This window comes from Canis lupus, chromosome 4 (assembly GCF_003254725.2).
Source record: "Canis lupus dingo isolate Sandy chromosome 4, ASM325472v2, whole genome shotgun sequence".
NCBI classification, from domain to species: domain Eukaryota; kingdom Metazoa; phylum Chordata; class Mammalia; order Carnivora; family Canidae; genus Canis; species Canis lupus.
Window position 1 is genome coordinate 15,560,980 of NC_064246.1, and position 20,939 is coordinate 15,581,918.

The 20,939-nt window shown below is 37.6% G+C and overlaps 1 protein-coding gene across 4 annotated transcripts in view; it reads right to left on the reverse strand.

The window, feature by feature from the left end:
• Nucleotides 1-20,939, reverse strand: part of JMJD1C (jumonji domain containing 1C) — a 330,895-nt gene that overhangs the window by 247,429 nt on the left and 62,527 nt on the right. For 2 of the 4 annotated variants that reach the window (XM_025434455.3, XM_025434456.3), the window contains exon 1: nt 15,175-15,326. The exons of 1 other annotated variant lie outside the window; for it this stretch is intronic. The gene's annotated coding sequence lies outside the window, so the exon portion shown is untranslated. Of the gene's footprint in view, nt 1-15,174; nt 15,351-20,939 lie in introns of those variants that run through there. One more of the 4 variants, XR_007410126.1, reaches the window with a different exon arrangement.

Sequence of the window (20,939 nt, forward strand, 5' to 3'; positions counted from 1 at the left end):
GATGTTGAGATATTGGAACCCACATGCATTGCTGGTGGTAACGCAAAATAGTGCTGCTGCTGAAGAAAACAGTATGGTAGTTCCTCACAACACTAAACACAGAATTACCATATGATCCAACAACTCTTCTGAAGTGAATGGAGTATGGATTTGAACAGAGATTTGTAACACCAATATTCAGAGTGGCATTTTTCACAATAGCCAAACGGTGTAACTGGAGTTGTCAAGTGTCCATCAAAAGATGAATGGATAAAGAAAAAAGTATGTACATGCAACAAAGTATTATTCAGTCATAAAAATGAATGGCATTATGCTAAAACTTGCTAAAACAGGATAAGCCTTAAAAACGTTATACAAAATTAAATATCAGGTTCTCCAGATTCCATTAATCAAAATATTACAACAGAGACCACATTAATCTCCTGCAGAAGTATCTTCATCAAGTGTCATTTTATAATTATGCCTTTGATCCTTAGTTACTAAAAAAGAGTTCTTAACTTGCTGGTAAAATTCACTGTCTTTAACAAAAGTTGAAGGGGCTCCTTTTCAAAATCACTTTTGAAAACCAATGATATTTGTTTGAATCATCACAATTCTTTTTGGCTATAAAAGCTAGGAAATTCAGAAGCAAATTTAATACAATATTATGTAGCTCTAATCTTTATAAGGAAATTTACCTTTTACTTTGTTTACAGCTTTAACTTTGTATTTCAAGGGAAATTAATAATTATTCCTATAAATACTTGTGTTTATAGATTTCAAAACCATTATGGAAAGATGGGACACATATACTATACATTCATGTTCATTATTTATTCCCTTAATTCAGATGAACAATGTAAAATAAAATGGTTTCCCTTAGAGGTGCCTCAGTGGCTCAGTCCATTAAATGTCTGCCTTCAGCTCAGGGCATAATCCCAGGGTCCTGGAAGGCTCTCTGCTCAGCGGGGAAGTGTGCTTCTCCCTCTCCCTCTGCTTGTGTTCTTTCTCTCTGTGTATCAAATAAATAATATCTTAAAAAAAAAAAAAAGGTTCCCCTTAAACTTCAAAGATTCACTTTTGTGTTAATATATAAGAGATTTTGAATGTGAAGGCCATTACACATTCTAGGGAATAAGGGAAACACCATAAATATAATAAGTTAAATATCTTAACTAGTACTTGTATTACCTAGTATTTATATTGACGACAAGATTCAATCTTAATGACAATTTGGAGAGGAAATAAATCCTATAATCAATATATATAAAGCTATTTTACATTAAATGGGAATGTATAACTTTATCCACACATTGCCATACTACTTCCTTCTGTGACATTCCTTTGAGCCTAAAGATGTTTTCTGAATCATACTTAAACTCATAATTTGACAGATGGATCAGATGTTTCAGCTTCTAAATGACAGTCTTTCACAACACATGAATTAGTCATACAGACCAATCCTAGCTTTGAAAAATTCTATAATCTATTCTAGGAATAGTGAGTTAATTTCTACTGCATGTTCTACTGTTTCTACATTCTATGGCATGTGACAGGAAATCTATGTTTAAAATACATAATGTTCAGAGCAATGCAGCAACATAGCAAATACTAGAAAATATGTCAAATGATGAAAAAGCCAAATTTATTTAAAACCTCAAGCACCTGCCATTATACCAGTTTACATAATTCTAACTAAGGAAATAATTAGATTAACAGGTATCTTCACTACAAGCTTTCATGGCTAACTGAACCTATTCAAAGGTTTAATAAGGTAAAATTTTCCATAATATTTAGATGTTATTTGTCTTTTCCACCCTTACTCTCTCATCAGTGTATAAGCAGTTTTCTACAAATTACATGCATTGTGATAGCACTGTTCTGACAAGTAATGGCATATCTAGTTGTATGTCCTAACTTGTGAGTTTTAATTTTTAATGCAGTAAATGTCAATAGATATAACCCACAAAAACAAAGCTCTACAGGACCCTCAATAATTTTTAAGACTTTAAAGGAATACCAAGACTGAAAAGTTTTCACAAGTAATGTAACACATCCTGTAGGCAGACTACCACCAGTATATTGTCTATTCTGAATAGTGATAAATAAGTCACTTTCGATGTGAACTACTTATAAAATGTGCCTTAATTTCAAAAACAGTAAAATTATGGAATATGTCTATTTTAAAATCAAAATGGTACCTGCAAATTCATGAATATTGTGTAAAATGCTATTAAATTAGATTTTGTCTTTCAAAAACAAAAAATAATTATATATGATTAGTAGGAGTCTGTTTTCTCATTTGACTCAGTTCATGCAACACAAAGTAATATGGTATTTTTAATTTCAAGTTTTTATTTAAATTCAAATTAGCTTATAGTAAAATTGGTTTCAGGTGTAGAATTTTGTGATTCATCACTTACATATACACTCAATGCTCATCACCACAAATGCCCTCCTTAACAACTATCATCCATTTAGTTCACCCCAGCCTACCTCCTCTCAACCTTCAGTTTGTTCTCTATAGTTAAAAAAAAGTCTCTTATGTTTTGTCTCCCTCTCTTTTTTCCCCCTTCCCCTATGTTTATCTGTTTTGCTTCTTAAATTCCACATATGAGTGAAATCATATGGTATTTGTCTTTCTCTAACTTATTTCATCCAGCTCCAACCACGTTTTTGCAAATGCTAAGAGTTCATTCTTTTTGATGGTTGAGTAACACTTCATTATATATTATGCACCACCTCTTCTTTATCCATTCATCAATCAGTGGACATTTGGGCTCTCTCCATAGTTTAGTTACCAATGATAATGCTGCTCTAAGTTGGAATGCATGTGCCCCTTTTGTATCTATATTTTTGTATCCTTTGAGTAAATACCTAGTAGAGCAATTACTGGGTAGAAAGGTAATTCTATATTTAACTTTTTGAGGAACCTCCATACTGTTTTCCAGGGTGGCTGCACCAGTTTGCATTCCCACCAACAGTGTAAGAGGGTTCCCCTTTCTCTGCATCCTTGCCAACATCTGTTGTTTCCTGTGTTGCTAATTTTAGCCATTCTGACAGGTGTGACATGGTATCTCATCGTGGTTTTGATTTATACTTCCCTGATGATGAGTGATGTTGAGTATCTTTTCACCTGTCTGTTGGCCATTTATATGCCTTCTTTGGAAAAATGTCTGTTCATGTCTTCTGCCCATTTCTTAACTGGATTATTTATTTTGAGGGCGTTGAGTTTGATAAGCTCTTTATAGATTTTGGATACTAACCCTTTATATCAGGTATGTCATTTGCAAATATTTTCTCCCATTCTGTAGGTTGCCTTTTAAGTTTTGCTGATTGTTTCCTTCACTGTACAGAAGCTTTTGTCAATTACAAAGCTGGAAGCATCACAATTCCAGACCTCAAGGTATATTACAAAGCTGTAGGGGCAGCCCGGGTGGCTCAGTGGTTTAGCGCCACCTTCAGCCCAGGGTGTGGTCCTGGGGACCCAGAATTGAGTCCCGCGTCGGGTTCCCTGCATGGCGCCTGCTTCTCCCTCTGCCTGTGTCTCTGCCCACGCCCCACACCCCGTCTCTCATTAATAAATAAATAAAATGTTTAAAAACAAAAAAACAAAGCTGTAATCATTAAGAAAGTAGGGTACTGGCACAAAAACAAACACAGATCAATGGAACAGAATAGAAAACCCAGAAACGGACCCATAACCATATGGCCATCTAATCTTCCACAAAACAGGAAAGAATATCTAATGAAAAAAAGTCTCTTCAATAAATGGTGTTGGGAAAACTGGGCAGCAGCATGCAAAAGAATGAAACTGGACCACTTTCTTAAACCATATACAAAAATGAATTCAAAATGGATAAAAGACCAAAATGTGAGACAAAAAAAACCACCAAATCCTAGAGGAAAAGACAGGCAGCAACCTCTCTGACCTTGGCTGTTTTAACTACTTACTAGATACGTCCCTGGAGGCAAGGGAAACAAAACCAAAAATCAACTACTTGCACTCCTCAAGATAAAAAGTAATAATACCATTCTCAACAAAAGAGAATATGCCTATCAGTTTGATATCAGAAATTTCTTAAGCAAATGAAATTTGAAAGTAAACATGAAATGCATTTTATGATTTCATAAAGAGTTTTTAAATTCCAACAAAAGAGTATCACTAAACACAACGGTTTGCATAGATTAGTGAATTTTAAATTTCAAAGGATGGGGGATGACTGAGGAGGTCTAAACAGTAAGGTAGGGCAGCCCTGGTGGCTCAGCGGTTTAGCGCCGCCTACAGCCCAGGGCCTGATCCTGGAGACCCTGCGTGGAGCCTGCTTCTCCCTCTGCCTGTGTCTCTGCCTCTCTCTCTCCTCTCTGTATTCTCATGAATAAATAAATAAAATCTTTAAAAAAAAAAAAAAAAAAAAAGTAGGGTAATGGAGTTTGGACTTTATTGGAAAAGCAAAAGAAAAACTACTATAGTGAGCTGATGGGAAACTCAGTATGAGTAATCTGTTCACATTGCATAGAACAGATTGGAAAAGAAATAAAATAGAAAGATCACTTAATGTATGTGCTGGACAATAAAATTTGTAGCCAGTGGCAATACAAATTGAAAAAAAACCACAGAAGTAGTGCTGTGGGGAGAGCAGATTATAATCTGAAGGAAGAAATTTGCAGGACTCAGTAAATACCTACATTCTAGGTGGTAGAAAGGTGAAAATGAATGAAAGTTTTAAAACCAGTATGAGATGACTTCAAGTCTCAAAAGGGTCACTAATTTCACATGAAGATAATAAATGAACACTTCAGACAAATTTTATCATACTCAAAGGTAGGATATTCGTGTAAAGTCATCAAAAAGAAAGTAGGAGCATTTGGGTGGCTCAGTCTTAAGCATCTGTCTTCAGCTCAGGTCATGATCAAGCCCCTTGTCCAGCTCCCTGCTCAGTGGGGAGGAGCCTGCTTCTCCCTCTCCCTCTCTGCTGCTCCCTATACTTGTGCCTCTCTCTTAAAAAAAAGAAAAGATAGTGATGGTGGATTCAAACTGAAGGCCAATGCTTAAGCTGCAGACTTGTGACTAATGATGCAAGAACTATCAGTAAATTTTCTAGAGAATAACAAGAATTCAAAAACAAAACTAGACAAAATAAAACATTAAGCAAAGGACTGAGTCTCTAAGAATAAATTAAGATGGTAGAAACTAATCAGGAAGGGAAGAAGTCCCCAAAGGACTTGAATCATGAGGCTAACAAAAATCAAAAAAGAGCAAAGGTTCAGGGAGAATTTTTTTTTTTAAGATTTTATTTTTAAGTAATCTCTACACCCAGTATGGGGCTCGAACCCACAACCTCAAGATCAAGAGTCACATGCTCTATGGACAGAGCCAGCCAGGCACCTTAGGGAGAATATTTATTCTAGCAAAAAAAGAGGCTTGTTTTTGTTTCATTGTTTTTTTTATTTTGAAAGTCTGTGAATTACTAATCATTTAAGGAAGTAAAATTTCACTCCTTTTAGTCAATTAGAACTAGGGAGTATTTTCATCAAAAAATCAAATACAGGGCAGCCCTGGTGGCACAGCAGTTTGGTGCCACCTGCAGCCTGGGGTGTGATCCTGGAGACCTGGGATCGAGTCCCACATCCGACTCCCTGCATGGAGCCTGCTTCTCCCTCTCCCTCTGCCTGTGTCTCAGCCTCTCTCTGTCTATGAATAAATAAATAAAATCTTAAAAAAAAAAAAATCGGGGCAGCCCAGTGGCCCAGCGGTTTAACGTCACCTTCAGCCCAGGGCGTGATCCTGGAGATCCAGGATCGAGTCCCACGTCAGGCTCCCTGCATGGAGCCTACTTCTCCCTCTGCCTGTGTCTCTGCCTCTCTCTCTCTCTCTCTCTCTGTCTCTCATGAATAAATAAATAAAATCTTTAAAAAAAAATCAAATACAGGGATGCCTGGGTGGCTCAGCGGTTGAGCATCTGCCTTAGGCTCAGGGTGTGATCCCTGGTGGGGGATTGAGTCCCAAATCGGACTCTCTGCAGGGAGCCTGCTTCTCCCTCTGTCTATGCCTCTGCCTCTCCTTCTGTGTCTCTCATGAATGAATGAATGAATGAATGAATGAATAAATAAAATCTTTAAAAAAATCAAATATAGCTAAACACTTCCAAGTGTATAAGAAAATACATACTGAATTATTTCAAGGCCTAATATTGCAGCCTTGGGATACTTATTCTACCTCAGTTTCTACTGTCATAAAAATTCAGATCTTAAGAATTCATCCTGATCATCCAAAAAAACACTATTAAATAGAAATCACAATGTTTTAGCCAGAATTGTGATCCATGTACTATGATTCAGAAGGTGTGTCATAATGAAAAATTTCATTAATTCAGAATGAAGAGCTTTTGGGAGGGAATCTGAAATTTATTTCTGCTTAATAAACACTTTATTCCAGGACATTCCAGAGAGAAACTTTTAATATCACAGTTTCAGAATTAGAGAAGAGAAAAAACTTTGAATCTAGACTAATTCCATTCACTGATTGTATAAATGAGAAAACTGAGACCCAAACTATAAATCAAGTGAAATGTTAAAAAGTACTTTTGAGAAATATTTCAGTAAGAGATATTTAAGGTCTTTAATAGTAATTAGTTACATGTATTTATACATACTTATACACAACTCCTATTTCTTCAAACTAATTTAAAAAGACATTCTATTAACACCTATTTTGTTGGGCTGATTTGAACGAATATAGGTAAAAAACTGCACCTCATATTTGTAATGTATTAAGAAATATGTAATCCAAAACTTTTATTAATTCTAAAGGGAGCTACTACCCAATAACCCCCAAAACTCAGATTTCACTGTATCCATACTTTTTAATAAGAGGTTTAAGCATTTATCTACCCTGCTCAAATTCAATAAACAAATTCTTACGTGACTCCCAGTTCCGACTGGTTAAGAAATGTGGGCTAGATGGTGTTATATCTCAAAAATTTATGCCCTACATCCAAACAGTAAAAGGATAATAGCTGTTTTCTACCAATTAACCACTTGTTCATAATTAAATCAATAGGTTCTATATTATAAAATAAACATAAGATTTTCATCAGTGGATTTACTAGGATAATTTTATAAAACAGCTAGAATATAAAAAATTCTACCTGGAAAGACTCCATCCAATTAGATCATTTCAGAAAATGTTTCAACATTTTGAAACATTTTAATATTTTAGTGAATAATCTTTTTTTTTTTTTTTTTTAGTGAATAATCTTAAAGGACAAATTGCATAATCCTTAAAAATTTATCACATTAAGAACTTTTTATCAAATAAAACAGAAGTCTGTTAAAATTTTCTTTTTCTTTTTTTTTTTTTTTTTAAGATTTTATTGATTTATTCATTCATGAAAGACACAGAGAGAGAGACAGAGACACAGGCAGAGGGAGAAGCAGGCTCCACGCAGGGAGCCTGATGTGGGACTCGATCCCGGGATTCGATCCCGGGACTCCAGGATCACGTCCTGGGCCAAAGACAGGCGCCAAACCGCTGAGCCACCCAGGGATCCCTAAAATTTTCTAAATTGAAAACAACTGTTTATCCCAACATCAAACCAAAATATAATCACTGTCAAATCTTGAAACAAATGAAATTAGTAATATCTATTACCATAATAGCTACCATTAAAAAAAATCAGTATAGGGGTGTCTGGATGGCTCCATCAGTTAAGTATCCAATTCTTGATTTCCACTCCAGTTATGATCTCAGGATCATGAAATTGAGCCCCATGTCACGCTCCTTCTGAATGTGAAACCTGCTTAAGATTCTCTCTCTTTTAAAAGTTAAAAAAAAAATAATTCTCTCTTCCTCTCTCTTTGTCCCTCCCTTCCTGCGTATGCACTCTCTTTAAAATAAATAAATGAGATCAGTATTAATTTTTATATAACCATCCCTCATCCCAAATCCTTCTAACTAGATGGGTTTGGGAGTTCAAAATTTGTTGGATTTTAAAAAGTTACATAGGGTATAGATATAGTGACAGTGAATATGGTGACACAGTACATGTATCACATGTATTATTACATGTAAAAGTACCTATGTTGTATGTAAACCTGTGGAGTTTAGAGCAGCACCCTAAAATTAAGCACATTAATATTTCTCTTACAAGACAAGAAATTCAGTTCATATTAGGTTTTACTTTTTAAAAAGTTCATTTATTTCAGGTTTTCCTAGTGAATCCTTAAAAATATTCTGTTATACAATACTATCTGAATTTCAGCGCTGCAGATAAAGAATAGTATACTGATAGGTATTCATTTACTGGCCAACAATAACTGAGTGGAAACAGACATTTACGGTATACGACCTAAAAACTAAAGATTAATTTCTTGTTAATTTCTGAAATGATACTTTTCCTAAAATTTCTTTTTAACTATTAAGGGGTTTATAGATTCTTCCTGACATAAAAATTCAAATGTTATTTATTTGTCATTATTTATAAGGTTAGGTATTTGTACATCTTATATATATTAAAAGAATTTTACAAAGTTTTGGGATACATCAAGACACAAAGCAGAGTATATCACCCTTTCTGAAAATTACCAATGAAGTTAATAAGCATGACAAAACTCTAAATGTCTTAACATAAAGTAACAAAGAAAACAAGAATGTTATGAAAATGCTTCTTACATGTGTTTTCCAAAATATGGAATGGAATATTACCCTGTGTATCAGTTAAAATGCTTTTAGTTCCAAAGAAAAAATAAAGGAAAAACACACTAGGTTAAATTTACTCTTCCAAAATGAAAAATCCTGTAAGTGAAAAATCCAACAGTTTATTTGGGCTTCAGAAAACAATTTGACCTGTTGTCAATCTTGTCCTTAAATTGGCCGACCTTAAAACAGGGAAATGGCTGTGGCAATTTAGGCATAACACCCACACAATACTGTACTTGACTTCATTCTGATTGAACCTAATTAGTTAGGGCCTACACTCATCAGTGTAGCCAGAAGAGTTCAATTACCTGATTATTTTAGGAATACCATGGCCCACCATTTAGTCAAACCACACAACACATAATGGATACTGGGGAAATAACCACTAAGATACACAATGCCACAAAACAAAACAAAACAAAACAAAAACCTGTTACTCAGAATTTATACTAAATAGTAATGTAATTGAGATGGTTGGTATAGATTAAATTACAAAATTTATGACATTTATTTGTCAGTTAAACATTTATTAAACATCTAAGTAAATACTAGATACTATACTAAATACATAAGGGGAAAATGAGTATGAGTTTGAGTTGAAGACCTTCTTTGTACATAACTTGAAATTGTCAAAAGTAATAATACTATAAACATAGGAAAACAGCCTCTTATGCTTTCAACTACGTTGGAGTCTCTGGACATTTTTATTTTCAAATGCAATGAAGGTAAGAATACAGTTCTCACGGTAAAATCTTTAGTCCAAATAAATTTTTAAAATTCAATAAAATTTCAAATAAATTTTAAAATTCTATATTTTAAGTTAATGGAACCAAATTATGTGCCAGAATATATGTATGATAGGTCAAAAGAGAAAAAAAAATACCTCCTTTATTTAATTAATTTTACACAGAAACATACAAATCACACCATTAAATTACTGGGTGATTACCTTCTTTTAAAACAAGCTAGGCTAGTGGTTAAAACTGAAATGCACAATTTACAAGGTACTACCATAGCCACCATAGATAGCTACAATTTACATACTCCTCTTAGTGTATTTAAGTCTTCTGGGACCAATAACAACAACTCCAGAGAGGAGAAAAAACGTCTACTCAAATCAGACATAAAAAAGTCTACCTATCAGCTAACCAATTTTCCTTATGGTTAACTCATCCAAGTCATACTGAGCAATGAAGGAAAAAAACCACTCACTCACTCATTGTGAACAGACCAAAAATTAGCATTATCAATACTGCAAGGCCATTATAAATTTCAGATTTACCTAAAGACTTATCCTAACAAAATGTATAAGGGAATCAAATGTTACCAACTCAACATGAAACTTAAATGAAAAGACAGCTGAACAAAAACATAATAGTACTAAAAATGGAAAAGGCTTCCTTACAACAAATAAAATCACAGGTCTCTTTAAACTCCTTAAATATGAAAATTTTCTTTATATTTAATATCTGCAAAGTAACTTATCTGTAGGTACACATTTAGAACAGTTTAAAATCTTGTCACTAAGTGACCTTCAGAAAATTCCCCAACAAACAAGCAAATTTATGTGTTTGGTATATTAAACAAAATATAATTTTTGTTCCTTTTGGGTACTAAAAAATCTGACACATTTTTTAAGAAATACACTTTAAACAGAGTTTTAGCTTGAAACAAGGATGCAATCACCGTAAGCATCAAAAGACGGTGAATGGGTAGATAACTAGACGGCTGGATAAAAAAATAAGTAAAGGGCTGATAGGTTATGGACAGTAAGTTAAAACAAGTAAAAAGTAAATCAAGTTTTGCTTTTTTTTTTTTTATGATAGTCACAGAGAGAGAGAGAGAGAGAGAGAAGCACAGAGACACAGGCAGAGGGAGAAGCAGGCTCCATGCACCGGGAGCCCGATGTGGGACTCGATCCCGGGTCTCCAGGATCGCGCCCTGGGCCAAAAGCAGGCGCCAAACCGCTGCGCCACCCAGGGATCCCAAGTTTTGCTCTTTAATCAGCCTGACGATATTATTCAAGGATGAGTATTATGCAACTTCTCAACGGGCAGCTTCCCTTCTATAATACTACTGGTCTTCTAGAAAAGTTCCTTAAAAAGTAAGGCAGTAATAACAATCAACATGTATACCAAAGCAAGAAAAACTTTTTAAATAATGAGGCTAAAAAAAAACCTCCACATGCTGAGGACTCACAATATACTTTATTAGGTATTTCAACTTCAACAAATTGGTCCTACTGAATAAAAAATATTCAGATAAAATCTTTTGTTGATTAATGTAATTCCAAAACAGATAACCCAAAAGGTTTTCAAGTCATTTTTTAAAAACCATAAAAAATACATAAAATTATTCAAGCGTAGTCTAGTAAAAATTCTAACAATTAAACTCATCTACTTAAGAGATCAGATAATGATATTATTACTAAAACTCCTGGCATGAAAAAATACAATTAATTTTAGCCTTAATTTACTTATATGAAATCATATAGATTCATAGTTTAAAAGAATATTTTTGCTACCTTGGTGTGGTAGGCAGAATAATGCCACCCCAAAGATGCTCATGCCCAAAAACCATGAAACCCTGTATCAAAGTTACATTATATGGCAAAGGAGAAGTAAGGTTCAGATGGAATCAAGGTTGTTAATTCGCAGGTAAGATTATTATTTATTACTGGGGTGAACCCAATATTATCACGAGGGCACTTAAAAGTGGATGGGAGAGACAATAGAATCAGAGGGAAAGGTGCCTCAACCAAGGAATGTGGGATACTTCTAAAAGCCAGAAAGGGGAAAAATATTGATCTCATCTAGCACCTTCAGAAAAGAACACAGTTCTACCAGACCTTGACTTTAGACCACTGTTAGCCATGTTAGACTTGTCATCTCCAGAACTATAAATAACCAATTTGTATTGTTTAAAACACATAACAACTCTTCATACGTAAAATTAATAAGAATTGATGAACTTTTGAGATAAGTATACCTTAAACTATTTTCAAGTTGCTAGTTATCCTTTCAATCATGTGCCATAAATACATATAACTGAGATTTCTAATAAATTTGTACATTCTAAGTTACATATATATTTAACTTAAAAAAACCCAAACACAAAAAGAGCCTAATTACTAGCATTTTTCATATAATCCATGAAACTCTTTAAAATTTATTCTGCAGGGATGCCTGGGTGGCTCAGCAGTTGAGCATCTGCCTTTGGCTCAGGGTGTGATCCCAGAGTCCCAGGATGGAGTCCCACAACGGGCTTCCTGCATGGAGCCTGCTTCTCCCTCTGCCGATGTTTCTGCCTTTCTGCCTCTATCTCTCTCTCTTTCATGAATAAATAAAATCTTAAAAAAAAAAAATCTCATTGCTTGTCTACTTGCTCTACCCTCAAAACAAGGTAGGCTTAGTTCACTGTGCTCATGCCTTGAGTGCCTCCTGAAATCTTCTCTAAAGTCTACATTGGCCTAACTATAAAATTTTTCCCTACCTACTCCCTCTAAACTTCTATATAATTCCAGGGGGCACCTGGCTGGCTCAGTTGGTAGACCATGCGACTCTTGATCTCAGGGTTGTGAGTAAAAGCTCCACATAGGGCACAGAGCTTATTTAAAATAAATTAATTAAATAAAATAAAATTTATTCTGCAGTAACAAAAGTCTCAAAGGGATGCCTGGCTGGCTCAGTCAGGGAAGCATGCAACTCCTGATCTCAGAGTTGTGAGTTCAAGACCCATCTTGGGTGTTTAAGATTTAAGATTTTAAAGTAAAATCTTAAAAATAAAAAAGTCTAAAAGGAGAATTACAGTATACTGATGCTAACCTGTTCCATGTTTTGTTTAATTTAGGGAATATGAATGTAAAAAAAAAAAAAAGGAACAAACAAACACGATGTAAGAAAGTTTGGGAGGGACTCTAGAACTGTAGGTTTTGGCTGAAAAAACTCAGTTACACTGCATAAAAAATTTTCAAATAAAGACTTGTAGACAGATGAAAACTGCTAGAGGGGCGCCTTGCTGGCTCTGCAGCCTGAAGAGCAAGCGACCCTTTATTTCAGGGTTATGAGTTTGAGTCCCACATTGGGTATAAGGATTAAATAAAATTAATTTTTTTTTTTAAAAAAAGGGAAAACTGCTGGAGGTTCACATAGATATGACTCAAAATGAATTTTTATGTAAAATTTGCACATGATGAAATGCAGTTATTAACTATATAATTCAAGAAGTTTCAACACACATATACATCTGTTACTATTCAAGATACAAAACACTTTCATCACCTGAGAAAATTCATTACTGGGATGCCTGGGTGGCTAGTGGTTGAGAGTCGGCCTTTGGTTCAGGTATGATCCCAGGGTCCTGGGATCAAATCCCACATGAGGCTCCCCAGCCTGCTTCTCCCTCTGCCTATGTCTTTGCCTCTCTGCGTCTCTCGTGAATAAATTAATAAAATCTTAAAAAAAAAAAATTCCTGTTCTTTCTAGTCATTCCCACCATCCATATATATTTTTCATTTTTAAATACCCAGCTTAATATTCTGCTTCTACAAACATGATACATGTAAACCCATTTTTTATGTCATTTAAACTTCCATGCAAGAAAGTTTTGGATTTTCTGTTGTTTTTTTTAAGGATTTTATTCTTTCATGAGAGACACGGGGGGGGGGGGGGGGGGGGGATGGGGGAGGGCAGAGACACAGGCAGAGGGAGAAGCAGGCTCCATGCAGGGAACCCGATGCGGGACTCCATCCGGGTCTCCAGGATCACACCCTGGGCTGAAGGCGGCAGCAAGGTGGCACCAGGGCTGCCCAGAAAGTTAATATATTTAACTTTGATAACTTGACTGTCATGAATGATACTCATGATTTAAAACTATATTTTCGAATTTTCATGCATTTACTAAAATAAAATCCAGGTTTGCTTGGAAATAATTTATAAATGCTAAACCATAATCCAACTAGCTTCCACATAAAAGCCAAGACAATATGGTATCACAATAAGAGGAAGTTAGAGAAATTCAGCACCTGTCTTTTATACAAAAAGAGTTTCTGAAATGACACAATCTGTAGAATCATTAAGATGAGAAATTTTTAAAAGACTTGCTTTTTCTTCTTTCCACTGAGAATAACCAACCAAAATCTTCAAAATTACCTTTACTCTGGCTTATTTCCTACTAGAAATACCTATTAGCAAAACAAACCTATTTTGCAGTATCAAGTCAACATCAATACATGCCCCATGAAGCCGTATCATTGACTACAGTAATGAAACAGGGGTTTCTACAAAAACAGTCCAAAACCAAGCAAGATATTAAAACAGTTATGTACATGCACAGATAGTAAAGTGAATTCGGAAATGTAAAGTTGCAGATAAACAAAAGGAAAAAAATTATCGTGTTTGAAGTTTTCAGTAAAAAATTAAATACCCCAGGGTACTAATAATAAATTTCCTGGATTATGTACTCGCAAATCAACCTTGGGAAGGCTAGTCAATGCCTCAGCCTCTACTGCACCCCTTCCAACCTGTCCCCAAATTAAAAAAAAAAAATGTGCTTGGAACACTGACCGAACATATCCCGTCTCTAAATGGTGCACAGTCCTACATTACTGAAAGAAAATATTGGCGGTATCATATGAAAGGAAAAGAAAAGCAAAAAAAAAAAAAAAAAGACCCTTAATGTTCCTCAGGGCAGAACATTTTATAGTATTTCTTGCTTCATTTAAAATTGTACAAGATCCAGGATGATTTTTAAAACACTATTTACTTTCTAAAAAAAAAACACAATCGCATGGGAAAAAAATGGAAATAAAGAAGGAAGGGAGGAAGGGAGGGAGGGAGGGGTTAATTTCTGACCCTCCAAATCAAAATTTTCGTTTTCATCGTTTCCAGTTAGAAATCCAAGCGACTGTAGAAAGAGGTTGCATCGAGATGCCGCCACTCACAGTCTTTGCCTGGACAATGTGCACGAATCCGGCTGCCTGAACAGCAGCTGCATCTCCCTCCTTTGCTCCCTCCCCTCCCGCAGCGACCGCACTGCCGAAGTTTGAAGTCTCCAACCCCCGCTCGAGGGAGACTTTGCAAGGGAAGATGCTGGTGAAGATGCCCCTCGGCCTCGAGCGGTCGAGCGGTCGGTGTTCGCCCGCCCCCACCTGGCCCAGCGGCTCCGGCCCGCAGCCCCGCCTCTCCTGAAGGTCTCCACCGCCACGGCGGGGGCCCGACCCCGGACCCCCGACCCCCGACCCCCGACCCCCGAGGCGGCCGGCCCGGGAGGAGGCCGGGGAGTCCCGCCCCGGCGCCGTGCACCCGGGAGACCCGAGGCCCCAGCAGCGGAGGAGGGGAAAGCGGCGCCCGCGCCGAGGAGGGGCGTGACCGGCAGCCGGCGGGTCCGCGCCAGGTGCCGCTGCCCGGGGCGGCAGGGCAGGCGACGGCGGCGAGGCTGGGGGCGAGGGGCTGAGGAGGGGGGGCGTGGGGGGCGTGGGGGGCGCTCGCTCTTACCGCCAGGTCTGGATTGCGGCTGTCCCGGTGGGACACGGCTCGGATGACCCCCGCTCGCCAGCCCCGCCAGCGCCGTCCACTGTCCCGGCGCCCCGGCCGAGCCTCCTCGCCGGCCGCCACGCACAGGAACCGCTTCCCCACCAGCTCCAGACGAGTCTCCACCGCCGTAGCCATCGCCGCTGAGGCGGCGGCCGCCTCCTCCACGGCCACGGCGGGCCCCGTGAAACCCCGCTCCTACCGGCCGCGCATGCTGAGGGGAGGCGGCAGGGGCCGGCGGCAGCCCCGCGGGCAAGCGAGCGCGCACCCGGGGCGCACCGGACCGCAGCCCAGAAGGGCACAGCGACCCCGGCGCCTCGCGGTCCTCCGCACCCCGGGCGCCCACAGACCAGCAGCCCCGGGCTGTGCACACGCACACGCACACGCACACGCCCGCACCCTGACAGGAGCCCCACCGCGCGGTGCCGTCGGAGGCCCCGAGGCCGCCCCCGCCGCCGCCGCCGCCGCCGCCGCCCCGCCGTGGACAGGACTACTCCGCCTCCCCATGCCTCGCAGGCTGCGAGCGCCGCGTCTCCTTCCGCCGGCGCGGGCGGGGGCAGGGAGCCGCGGGAGAGGGTCGGAGGAACCGCCGCAGACGGAAAGTAGTGCCCGGCGCCGCTGCCCCGGGGGCTGCAGGGCCCGCCAGGCTACGCAGCCAGGGGCGGGGGGGACAGGGATGCTCTCCCCCGGGAACACCAGGAAGAGCGTTTGAGGGTCACCTCTGGCCGCTCCCTCAAGGGCGGGGGGCGGGGGCGGCGGTGCAGCGTGCTGGTTCCACCCTGGGTCACAAAATAAACTCCAGGTTAAACCCCACATCTCCGGAGCGATGTTTTTCAGAACACAGGGTGCCAGCCGCCTGAATTTGCCCAAATTTCGCCTGAAACAACAGTCCTGTAGTCCCAGCAGCAAAACGGAGCAACACTTTCCACTGAAAACAAAGCAGAGCAACACTTTCCACTGAAAACAGCCACTGCAGAACAGTCCATAACTCTGGATGAAAAGGAAGAAAACACTGTCATCCTTTCATCCTTCCTGTTTGCAACGATGCTAATTACACCTCTGAACTCTTGAGAGATTATACCTCGCTATTGCTTTGTTGTAAGAACGTCAAACGCCCGGTCGGTCGAGGGCTTCTGTCAGTGTCCCTAAAATTTACATTCTCTGTGCCAATTCGAGTACTTTCAGTTCCAGCACATACCTCAAACTCACTAGTCCTATAAAAACAGGGAAAGGCTCCAGATTCGGTTGTGAGAGAACATCGTGGAAAGAAAGGTTTTTAGCCAATCACAATATAGGAAAATAAATTATGTTTACTTCCCATCCAATCACAACAGGACTTTGTAGTCCCTACACATACAGATCTCAAATTTAGAATAATTACCTCTTATTTGATCCCAATCCTCGAATTCTTCCTATTTTATACATGTCAGTAAGCAGTTCAACTTCAGACATCCATTAAGTGTTTTTAAAAGGTAGTTTTTAAAATCCCAGTCGTGTGTGGTTTTGTTTTGTTTTTTTCAGGGCCACTGATGATCATAATCAACTCCAAAAATTCTTATAGACCAATAAAAATTTATTCTAAATTTTGGTTTCTAAAAAAAAAAACTTTGGTTTTTTAGAAATTTCCCTAAACTTCTACTCCAAAAAAAAAAATTACCTTTTCAAAAATTATTTTCAGAGAGAGAGAGAGAGAGAGAGAGAGAGAGAGGCAGGTGGGGAGGCAGAGGGAGAGAAAGAATCTTAAAACAGGCTCCATGCACACAGGGTGGAGCCAAACCCCAGGCTCATCTCACAACCTGGAGTTCAAGACCTGAGCCAAAATCAAGAGTGGGACGCTTAACTACTGAGCCACCCAGGTACCCCCCCTCCTTAATTGCCTTGTTAAAGGAGTTTACACTAGTGATCTGAATGTTTAAAATAAACTTAAGGCTTTTATCTTTCTTAGAACACCCAAGCCAAGTTGTTTTAAGTAGAAAAAAACATGGCCACTGATACTAGGTTATAAAAGAAAATTACAAGGAAGACATTCTAATCATCATGATCTAATTTCACTAAAGACCAAATAGGAAATTGTAATAGATAAAGGAAAACCATGTCCAGAAATGCATGCTGGCAAGTTGAGAGAAAAATTTAATTTCACTATGCAATTTATTTCCAGGTCCACTCTTTTAGTGCATATTTAATCATCTTGAGAACTACAGACCAATATAATAAGATTTCTAAAATCTCAACTTGAATTAAGGAGCCAGTAAAATAATCTGGTGAAAATAACGTAACATCTGGAAGGAGAAAAGAATAAGATCTACACTGATACCAAATTACCAATGATTTGCTTTGTCATCTTGAGCACAACACAATTGTTACAGAAATTGCCAGCTTCCTAATCTCAGTGATATTCTAGGAACAAGTGAGAAAATATAGTCACTTAAGAGATGAAAATAACACTCTTATTATATAAATCCCACTCATCAAATTATATATTTGCAGTATTGTCAGGTTGACTTACATAAAATTGCCACCTGATTTCAATTTTTCTAGGTAAATTTCTAAATGTACTCCTAAGAGCCCTCGTTACATGTTGAGTGCTATCCTTGGAAATGCTCTTGAAAAGCATGTAAATCCACCAAATCAATCAAAATACTTCAAAAGTGCTGAAGTCCATATATCTTCATAACCTTTTCAATCAAATGTCTTATATCCTTAGCACTGCATTCCAAAAAATATCTTACGAATCCCTTGACTCTGGACAGTGACAACAAATTACAAGAAAAAAAAAATCACGAATTTGTGGATATTTTGCTTTTGGAGAAACCTGAAGTACACTTTTTAAAATGTAGAATAAAAAAGCCTTTAAGGATTTGTTTTCTTGCTGGCATTTTTTGCTTTATACTGTTTATATTGTTTTGCCAGCAAATCCTAACTGTAAGTAACATGGAATAAAATAAATTTTAAAGTCAGATTTTAAACCTTAGAATATTTGTTAAATTAGTTCCTTTACATCCTTTACTTTTGTAAAAATCCTCAGAAAAGGCATTAGTCAATTTTTTTTTAAATTATAGAATTTTTCACTATTTAGGAGAGTGACACAAAATATTTAAAATGACTAAATTTACTTACAGAAACTGAAAAATTAAAAATAGACTAGATCTTATACTTTCTCCATCCCTACAGTTAATATGTACATTAAACACACATACCCCCAATTCAAGCAAACTTCATACGTCAAATATCTTCATATAAAAGACACATTTGAGATTATTTTCTTTAAAAATCCACAAAAATTTATTCACATAAACAATTTGTCTTCTTTTAAAACGCAACCTAAAAAGGAAGGAAATATATTCATTGCAATGATAAAGGCCTTAATTACCTACTTAATTTCAATAATTAGTAGTGCATAAAGTTTACATTCAATAAGCAAACAGCCTACCAACTATAAGTTTTTCACTTTTTGATTTGGTGTAGTTATAGAAAGGGCCAAGTTATCTGCTCTCTTAAATACTAGTCATTTGTGTCACTATAAGCGTCTATTATGAACACACACACACACACACACAAACAGATAAAAGTTTAGTGCACATATCTTATAATAATACTAGCCGCCATTTATGGGACACTTAGTATGCGTCAGGCACTATGCTGAGTACTTTATACTTGTAATCTTACTTTATTTTAAAGATGAAGGAAATGAGGTTTAAAGATCTTTAGTTACTCATCTAAGCATACACATTAAGGAACTGGGATTCAAATAGGCCTTATGGGGAGGCCTGGATGGCTCAGCAGTTTGGTGCTGCCTGCGGCCCAGGGTGTGATCCTGGAGATCCAGGATGGAGTCCCATATCGGGCTCCCTGCATGGAGCCTGCTTCTCCCTCTGCCTGTGTCTCTGCCTCTCTTTCTCTGTGTGTCTCTCATGAATAAATAAATAAAATCTTAAAAAAAAAAAATTAGGCCTTATGATTCCAAAGCAGCCTGCATTATGCTAAATTGTCACTTAAACATAAAAGTCAGTCACCAGGTTTCCATCTCCATATTAACACAGGCTATTCATAACTGATTATTTAGCACTTATTATGTGTCTCACATTCTGCAAGGTTCTAGAGACAGGGCCTCTGTCTTTGAGAAACTCACAATATATGTGGAAAGACAGACAATAGAAATGCTTCAATTTGTTTATTTGTTATATTTAACTTATCCTTTATGCCATCAATGGAATGGCATAAAGGATAAGTTTAATGCATTTTAACATATAATTTTTAAAACTATTACAATTTGGAAGCTTTTATTAGCTGTCAAATGTAATGACTGGATTAGGTTATGAGGTCTTAAACTTCATATACAGGCACATCTAGGGCTGTTAAAGCCAATATTACAATGAAGGCAGCCAGGGTAAACTGTTTAGTAAAGAACTTCTTCTAAGCATTAAAAACAAATAAAAATTTAAAAATAAAAATAGGAATAAAAAAATAATATAAAGGAAGCAAAAAGTTTCAACTGAATTATGCAAGTGGAAGACCTAGAATGGAAGTAAGTTTATGTTACTGTGTTTATCACTAAACGTTGAATAACTTCCATTTAAGTATTTCCCTAAACTCTTATTTAAACCAAATTCCTTGATCACATGTATGATAATGATAGTGTAACTCAAATGTCACTTCCTAGAGAAAGCCCTCTCTCATTCAGACTAGGCTGAATCCCACACTATGGATTTTCAGAACATTCCCTATTTGTGTTAGTACTTACCATACCCATATTTTTTTTTCATACCCATATTTATACCATTTATTGTTTCATTGATTATATTTGTCTCCCTTGGTACATTATAAGCTCCATTAAAAGCAAGAACAATGTATCTTTTTCAACTATACTCCCAGTATCAACTAAACTTTGTGCAGAGTGGATACTCCAATGGCACCAAATCAATTAATGAATATAACAAAATGTACCTTTTTCTAAATCAAACCAAATTAAGAGGAATTTCAAATCTCTAAATCTAGAGTCATAAATGCGAATTCTTGTTTTTCCTACAGTTATTCATTGTTTTTAAGGTAACTGCTTACACACATTATTTCATTTCATTATGGAGAACATCAAGCCTTCATAAAACCTGGGCTTCCCAGGAAAGCACAGTTGTTCCTGGGGATCATTTCTAAAGAACAGACATGGAGAAACAGTTACAATTCATAAGAAAAACATTCATTTCGTTACCAAACTACCAATTTGATACAAACCCAAAAATGATCCCGTGAGTATATATCCAGAGCACCAGTCTATTCTTGGTGTTCTAAAGAGTACAATCTGAAATAATGTCTTTGATGAAGCCAACATACAAACATAATTTCCTCAGTGTCATTTTGATGCCATGTGGAATGGGCAAGATAGAAAATTAAGAAAGTAAGCTAGAAGGACAGGAAGGAGAGAAAAGCAATCTCCACCTGGCCTTTCAATTGTATGCTCTCTACATCTGTTACCCAATTTCCAATTTATATTCTGGCTGTATAGGAACCAACCACTTCTTTTCAACATTTACTATTAAAAATGAAACTGCAGGGGCACCTGGGTGGCTCAGTAGGTTAAGGGTCTGGCTCTTGATTTGAGCTCAGGATCAAGCCCTGCACTCAGCACAGAGTCGGCTTGGGATTCTCTTTCCCTCCCCCTCTCCCTCTCCTGCTCATGCTCTCTAGCTCTATCTCTCTAATAAATAAATAAATAAATAAATAAATAAATAAAT